This window comes from Limulus polyphemus, unplaced genomic scaffold (genome assembly GCF_000517525.1).
Source record: "Limulus polyphemus unplaced genomic scaffold, Limulus_polyphemus-2.1.2 Scaffold1123, whole genome shotgun sequence".
Lineage (NCBI taxonomy): Eukaryota > Metazoa > Arthropoda > Merostomata > Xiphosura > Limulidae > Limulus > Limulus polyphemus.
In genome coordinates this window covers 232,937-241,475 of record NW_013666733.1, presented here as the reverse complement: position 1 = coordinate 241,475, position 8,539 = coordinate 232,937, and the positions used below count along the sequence as shown (strand labels likewise).

The 8,539-nt window shown below is 36.4% G+C and overlaps 1 protein-coding gene across 3 annotated transcripts in view; it reads left to right on the top strand.

Moving 5' to 3' along the window:
- Positions 1 to 8,539, top strand: part of LOC106462238 (zinc finger protein castor homolog 1-like) — a 242,118-nt gene that overhangs the window by 83,475 nt on the left and 150,104 nt on the right. The window contains exon 1 of one of the 3 annotated variants that reach the window (XM_022389429.1): positions 4,121 to 4,196. The exons of the other annotated variants lie outside the window; for them this stretch is intronic. The gene's annotated coding sequence lies outside the window, so the exon portion shown is untranslated. Of the gene's footprint in view, positions 1 to 4,120; positions 4,197 to 8,539 lie in introns of those variants that run through there. 3 annotated transcript variants of the gene reach the window in all.

Here is an 8,539-nt window from a genome sequence, read left to right as displayed (position 1 = left end):
CTTCACTTATATGTAATTGTAAAAAACGCCCATAAAAACTGCAAAACACAAAATGTAAATCGCAAGTTTACATGTATCTTCGCATGGTCCCAACAAACCTTCATGCCAAATTTGGTGAAGATCCATCAACAGGGGGCGAAGTAGTGGTAAGAAAACCGCGAAAACGCAAAATACAAAACTGAAAATTTGTATGTATCTCGTCATGAACCCAATGAACCTCCATGCCAGATTTGGTGAATATCCATCTAAAGGAGGTGAGGTAGTGGTAAAAATGCAAAAACACCCATAAAAACAGCAAAACGCAAAACTGAAAATTTGTATGTATCTCGCCATGCACCCAATGAACCTCCATACCAATTTTGGTGAAGGTCCATCCACACTCTGCGAAGTAGTTACGTGGACAGACAACAGACAGCACTATTATATTTAAATAAATTCTATTGTTCAAACTTTGGTTCTCCAAACATTTATTAAATCAAAAATTTAAATTAAGTCACATTAGGTCTAAATGATTTGACCCTGCAAAGAACACACTGACGAGGGCATAGGGCAGGGGGGGGGAGGGGAGATAGGTATACTTTAGCCCCCCCCTAAAGGAAATTCAAAGAATATAATTTTCTAACTTAGTTTTCCCAATTCAAACATTTTTTGTTTTTCACATATTACAAAAATTACTTAGGTACGCGATAATTCCAACAGATAACTTGTTTGTGTGTGGGGTATGGGTGGGGAGTCACTTAACCTGTTTGTGTGTCGGGTGGGGAGTCACTTTTTCGCATAAGTCGGTCTCGACTTATTTGTTCACCAAACTCTCCCACCTCAAGAAAACAAGCTTAAAACTGACATCTAATTGTTTTTCATATAAAAACACAAAAGAACGTTGTTGCTTACAGACTTTATGGGATTGTATACTCAGATAAAAGTCAGAGTTTTTATCCAACATTACAACAAAATTACTGATTAGTGAAATTAAAAAACCCTTCGTTAAAATGTTTGAGTTAATATTATATCGATCAGCTTCTTAGGAAACATTTAATACACGTGATTGACGTACATGAAGAGCCTGATTTTACAGAAAGGTTTACATTTGTACTGTGACCTAATGAAGCCTAACTTTCGGACGGTACAGTTACAACACTTCATTCCAACCTTCGTGTTACCAACATGTTATTATAACTTTCAGTATAGGTGTAGATTGTTGATTATATTTGTTTGTGCCTGTTAAAACACTCATTGGTTTGTTTGGTTCGAGCCTACAATATCCCGCTGAACACGCTTCACACTTTCAGCTGTGGGCGAGTGCTAGAAGTGACAGTTAATTCCGCAATCCGGTTCAGAATACCCGTGTAGGTGGCGAGTGTTGCTGATTGGTCATTTTGTTTTGTTTTGAATCTCGCGCAAAGCTACACGAGAGCTATCTGTGCTAGCCTTCCCTAATTTAGTAGTGAAAGACTAGAGGGAAGGTAAACAGTCAACAACACCCACCGCCAACTCGTGGACTACTCTTTTTAACCAACGAATAGTGGGATTGATAGTCACATTAAAACGTCTCCACGGCTGAAAGAGCGAGCATGTTTGGTGGGATGGAGATTCGAACCTGCGACTCGACAACACTCAGTGTGTAAAGAACTTATGAAAATTAAGTGGGTGAAATCAATCGTTCTTTATCTAAATTACATAAAGAGCCCCAAAAGTAATTAGTGGGATTAATTGAAATATTGTTTATTTTTTCTGGTGTTTTTGTTTAATTTTTTTTCTTTTGCGTGATTCATATCATATTAGTAATCCTGTAACAAAAACAGGCTTCACAAGTGATGTGATACATAAACAGTTTAAATGGTCTGTTTGGTAGTTAGGGCGCTCGAATCGCGAGTTCGAATCCGTTACCGAACATTCTTGTCCTTTCAGCCGTGAAGGTGTTATAAGGTGTAAGGCCATCCCACTTTTCGTTGTTGACAGAGTAGTTCATGTGTTGGCGGTGTGTGGTGTTGACTAACTGTTTTCCCTCTAATCTATCACTTCTAAATTAGGGACGGCTAACGAAGGTAGCCCTCGTGTAGCTTTGCGCGAGATTCAATAAATGAACAACAAATTGTGTAAAAAAAACTGTGTTTTAAAAAACGAAAAGCATACAGACCACATCAATAGTTCTAAAGTCAAATGCCTACGTTCTTCTTATGTGAGATAACATTCACCCCCCCCCCTTCTTTAAGCTGATGTGGTGAGTGTACGGGAATCTTGAATTATAAACCGTGATAATGTGCGTTCTTGATTGGAATATGACCTCATGACTCCCATACGGCACGTACACAAAAATCTTTGTACCTAGGAAACGTATAACTCAGGATTTTTGACGTATACATTCTTTATTTATATAACAGGCTTGGCAAAGCCCGCTGTTTGCGATATCCGTGGCGGTGGGCACAGCACAGATAGCCCATTGTGTAGCTTTGTGCTTAACTCGAAACAAACAAGACCATTGTGTTCGGAGCTCTGAATGAATAGGTCTTTCTTTTAACAATTAGATTCATGCATTGTATCCAGGGGTTTTATTATCATCAGGAGAAACCTAGAAGTCAGGTTTATCCTTATTGTGGTAAGAGACAGAATGATGAAGCAAAGAAGGAATAAAAAAAAACTCGTGGCTATATTCTTACGTACGCTGTCGGGTGTGGCTTAGTAATGCGTATCTGAACTGTAAATCCATGAGTTCGTGGTTTCCGTCCTGTCGATAAAAAAAAGTGCGCACTTCAATTTGGTGCTGTGTGTGTAAGAGTGACAGTTTAATCTTAGAATTCGGTCAGACAAGGGTAAACCAACAGTTGACTGGCTGCGTCTTTTCTAATCTGTTAGTTCAAAATTAGAAAATGCCATACGCAGATAACCCTTGTGCAGCACTGCGTGAAAATTCTATACAAATAAACATGCATATATATTTACACTAAATATATTAATGAGAAAACTGAAAATAAACAACTGTGTTTGTTAAAGTCATGAAAGAAGAAATAGACACCACTGCTATCAAGTTCAAAATTCAAGTCGTCGTACTCACTCACGTTTGATTTGTTCTCAGCTATTAATTTTTTTTTGTTTCCCGGTTTTGTTACGGGTTTACAATACTAAAATCAGGGATTCGATTCCCCTCAGTGGACACAGCAGATAGCCCGATGTGGCTTTGTCTAAAAAACACGCACACTTTTTTTTTTAGATATCCTTCAGCATATTTTTCACATCATAATTGGTGATAAGAAACAGTTAAGCACAAAGCTACACAATGGACTATCTGTGCTGTGCCCACCACCACAGTTATCGAAACCCGGTTTCTAACGTTGTAAATCCACAGACATACCGCTGTGCCACTGGGGGAGCTCTACGAGAGATTAAAAAAAAGGAGATAAAAAAATAACCTCTTTTTTTTAAGTTTTCTCCATAAACGTGTTCATGAGTTGGTTTACCTTCCGATAAAGTCCGAATGTAAAATACATAAACAAGTTATGATTCATAAAACTAGCCTTACATCATTAGAAGAAGTGTTTATTTACGTTTATTTTAGACATTGACAAAATGTAGTGAATAAATCTCGAATTTCTGAGAAAAAAAAAAACGTATATTGTTTTTGTTATTTTCCCCCAGTTTCTGTTCCTGAACATCTTAACAAAAACAAGATTTGTTTTAAGTCGGAACAGAACTGTCGAAACAGAAATGAAACGTGTTTGTGCAAACGAATTCTTCGCACGTGTGACGACCTATCATTCATTAGGCTAAACATGCTCATAAGAAATTTATCGTTTGTGTTATTTACAAGTATGTTTGCTTTCACTGTATTTTTGTCAGTATAAAAACAAAACAGAAAGTATTCCAAGCATGAAGAACAGTGTGTAATACGTAAGTAAGATGTTCGTGTTTTAAGTGAGCCTTTCCTTTTTCTCGAGGAGGATGTGTCGACCCAAACAAACATAGGCTTGCTTACGCACTAACGTCTTCTCTAGAGTGGTTGGCTGATGAGGTGGTACCAGTAGCGTCACAAATGCGTTACGTATCATGCTGATGGTCGAACCCTTACGTTCGGCGGTGCCTCTCTTGGCACAAGTTTTTCGAGCTGCTAATAAGGTTGAGCGTATCGCAACCATAAGTGTCGATATTAGTGCTACTAAGGGTTGACTGGACTTCAAACCCGTGGGTGGTGACTGGAAACGGTAAGGTTCCGTTCGTTATTTCATACTATCAACGGCCACGTGTAATCTCCGATTTAAGATTACACGAGGTAAAAATACTAGAATGTAACAAAGTAAAACCGTGGATGTTTCATGAGCATAATTGTAAATACTGAAACAGAAATCTTTGTGTGTATTGTGTAACTGTTATACTAGGGCTGTTTATTATGTGCTGCATCGTACTCGGTATATAGTTAAATACTCAAACTTAACGTGGTGGAAAACAGTTAAACGAAAGTCGCTCTCATTGTCAGTGGCTGAGCTGTTTTAAGTTGCATAAAGTAGCTCCAGGGAAGCTTATAAGTAAACGAACAAGTAGCGAAATTCTGGGAAAAATCGTTCTTAAAAGTTTTGAAATATTTCGCGCGCCCACTGGATGACCTTAAACAGATACACATATATATTTACGTAATCTTTTATCTGTAAAATAATATTTAATGTGTGTTAAATATTGAAGTAGCTTGGGAATCTATCGCAACATATAAACAAAACATAGCGTTAAAACTGAATTTCTAACGGCCATATTTTTTGTTTTTACGGTTCTCTATTATCCTTGCACCAAATTTTGGCCAAATGGGAACAATAGTATTAACTTTTCAAGTTCACTATGGAGGAGTTGGGGTTTTCACTCTTTAGACTAACTTACATTAGGCTTAACATGTTTTTAAAGTCGTTCTAATTAATATGAGACAATAAGAAACAACAAAATAAACGAATAATAATTTGTATACAGATCGAATAAGAGAGAACATGATGTTTGAATATTTTGTTATTACATTACTGTCCTTGAGCGTTATTAAGAGAAATCCAGAATGCTGTGTCAGAAATGATCGATTACCATTACATTATAATGAAGTCTTACAAAAGCATTCTATGTCGACCTGGTTCATTTATGGTTTCTTTTTCCTCTTTCCGTAAAACAAAATTATTATGGCAAGCGTGTGAGGTCATGCGCAGCGACTAAATAGCAATCTTGTTGTGGTAGAAATGAAATAAGATTTGAACGATACGAAGACAAATGTCTCAGCCCTAAACAAGTAGAACACTTTCGTCTTTGATTGAGTCGATGTGCTAACTTGGGTGTAGAAGAAAACTTGCAAAAAGTGATAACGAGAAATGTTAAGCCTAACAAGGGTTAGAGCTCTTCAGTTTTCGAACACAGTTTTGTGTTTCAAAGCTAAAACCTTCTGACCTTTGTATTTACGTGTTGAATCGTGTTCACCCCCTGGGGAATTTTTAAAGTGAAACAATAAAATCGGATGTCTCTATAGTCGTAAAGTATTCATTCTTTTTTCAAATGTATATTTATCGGGGTTCTGCGTGAAACATCCAATGGAAACGAAGTATCCGATATAGAGTGATGTTACTTAAAAGTAAGTTACTTGGCGTGATTTTTGCAATACAACATAATAAACTATGATTGTAGCAGACAATCAAATAGGGAAATGCTTAGAGAAATAGGGAAATGCTTATTATAACTAAATCCAGTTATAATAGCAGTATCTCACAAATCTCACGTGGTTAAGAGTAAAAAATAGCTACTGAAATATGAAAATTAATTGTCGGACATACTTTTTTTTTCTTAGTTGTTTCATATAAAGTTTTGAAATAAATAACCTGCAGTTAAGAGGAAAGGGGGGTGCGTTGTTGCACGGACAGCACAAAAGTTTCAACTTTACAGGACGTGCTATTCTAAGGGGAGCTCAAAAGTTTTAATTTTGCATGAAGTGCTTTTTCAAGGGGGAGCCCAAAAATCTCAAATTCGCAGGATTTGCTTGCTATTGTAAGGGGGGCACAAAAGTTTCAACTTTGCAGGATGTGTTATTGTAAATAAGAAAATAAATGTCCTAATTTTGTATGATTGAATATTGCAAAAAAAAAAAAGAAAAACGAAAAACAACAACAAAATAAAACCATCTAGTTTCGTATTATGTCTTGAAACGCCAGAAGTAAAAAAACAAAAACAGTCAGTCGTCTTTTAACTGACCAATGAAAGAAAATTTTGATTAGCGCGAACCCAAAGATAATGAATGGTAAATAGGTATTCAAGGAAAACAAAATTCAAACTACATCGGATAACATTCACTAATTACGTAAAATCTGATTGAAAAACCTACGCGATATTCCGCGAATATGTAAGCTTAGGGTTATAATTGGGTAAGTTGATGGGCCTGCTTATTAATATATATATTTCACGTATTTAATTCTGTCTCTTCCTTGTTCTTCGGTTTATGAATGCGTTGCTATTTTCTTTGTTTGGCCGTGTTGAACTCTGTCAGTACCCAAGTCTATATTCATGTTTCTGTTTGTGTCTGTCTGGCCATCTGTGGTTATTTCTCATTATTTGCGTCTCGTGTTCTACACCTGTTAGTCTTTCTGTAGAAGTTTATCTATTCATCTGTTTGTCATTCTGTTCAGTTTACATGTTTTTAGTCATCTACCTGTATGCTTTTATATGCGTATTTCTGCGAATGTCTATATATCGTACGTAAAAAAGGAAAAATAGAAGTTCTCAAAACCTGATACAGATTTAGTTTATTTTACTCTGGACGAAAATAATAAAGTATTAGCTGTAATGAGTAAGAGTGAGTAAGAACGAATAACATTACAGAGAAGCAAACAGCCAAGGATAAAACTCGGTTCCGCATTCAACAGAGTTTTGTAATTCAATATTAAGGTAAGCAACTCATCATATGTACTGTTTCCATTTTTTTCCCTTTTGATATAAGCATACATATACGCGTTTCTTGTTTTAGAAATTAGCACTCGTACGATGAACAGATGATATCATAAAAACGACATAGACTGAAAAGATGGGTTGATGTTAAACTCCATAACGTAAGGAGTGATCTTCACGCAAAAGTATTCTACCGAAGAAAAATATTCTACCAATTTTGAGGTGACGTCACTTGACCCACGTGGCTCTTCCTTGTTGATTGGGTGTCGCGAAGTTGATATGTTGCGTTAGTTCAGACGCAAATGAATACGTTTGTAATTCTATCCTTCACGCTTAGGAAAAGCTAAAATCTACAGCAGTTTTAATTAAATTTCTACCTAAACTTAATTTTGTGGGCGTGGAAACACTGCCAAGAAAACGTTTCACTTGTTGAAGAGACGGAAACCTTCTGCTTAAAGTTACAAACAAGGAAGCGTAAATTGTGTAGCATGCACATGTAAAATATAGATACCGCTTCGTGCAAAATACAAAATGGCTTCTCGGAACTAAAAATGTATACTATAATCAGTGATTATATAAATTAAAAATTGACATTTTAAATATCAAAATCTAAACTACTTTTCTTATGTATCTGTTATATATATATGGTGTTCTAATTAATTTCCTGCCCCCCCAGTGGCACAGTGGTATGTCTGCGGACTTACAACGCTAGAATCCGTGTTTCAATACCCGTGGTGGGCAGAGCACAGATGGCCCATTGTGTAGCTTTGTACTTAATTACAAACAAACCAATTAATTAATTTCCTTGCTTCTAAACACTATGATACTTCAGGGGGAGGGTTCTGGGGGCATTAATGATTTCCCAACATCCTTTAAACAACAATTCTCTCTGAACGATTTGTTCGTACTATCAATTAAATAACTCTCTCTGCAAGATTCGTTGGTACTACCAGTAGTTACACTGATAAGAGTGCCACATAAGGAACTAAATGATGTACAACTAATTATTAGAAGGATATGTAAACGCATATAAAGAAGGAACTAACCAGGCTGGTTTTAAAACATTAATCACAAAACTATTTTGAATGCTAAACATAGCTTTATCTTTTGTTCTTTTACTGTTATTCTGTCTTCCGGTGGGACAGCGGTAAGTTCACGGACCTACAATACTAAAATCCGGGGTTCGATTTCCCGCGGTGGACAGAGTAAGTACCCCGATGTCGCTTTACTCTAAAGCAAGCAAAGAAACAAACAAACTGTAATCCAATCTTGATTGCCCTTAATATCTAGTACCTTCTTATTTTCAGAACATAAGTACTTAGTGAAACACCATTAGGCTTAGTGAGTACTCGCACACACACACCTACTACGATTGTGACCTTCAGTTACCGAGTAGTCCAAATAACAAACAAACACCCATCGTCACCTGACACAAAATGAACCTAACAACTACAACTGTAGACATGCCAAAGTTATAAAGTACGATTGAGGAGCTCTAACTTTCAGCAGGTGGGAGTTACTCTGCTTTTTAAGAAAAAAAAAAAAGTTACATCCTCCAATAAATGTTCAAAATGCCCGTGTTTTCTATTTTTAATTTCACGATTTCTACTATATTTCTCTGTTTTTACAAATGTGTATGTTTACAAGT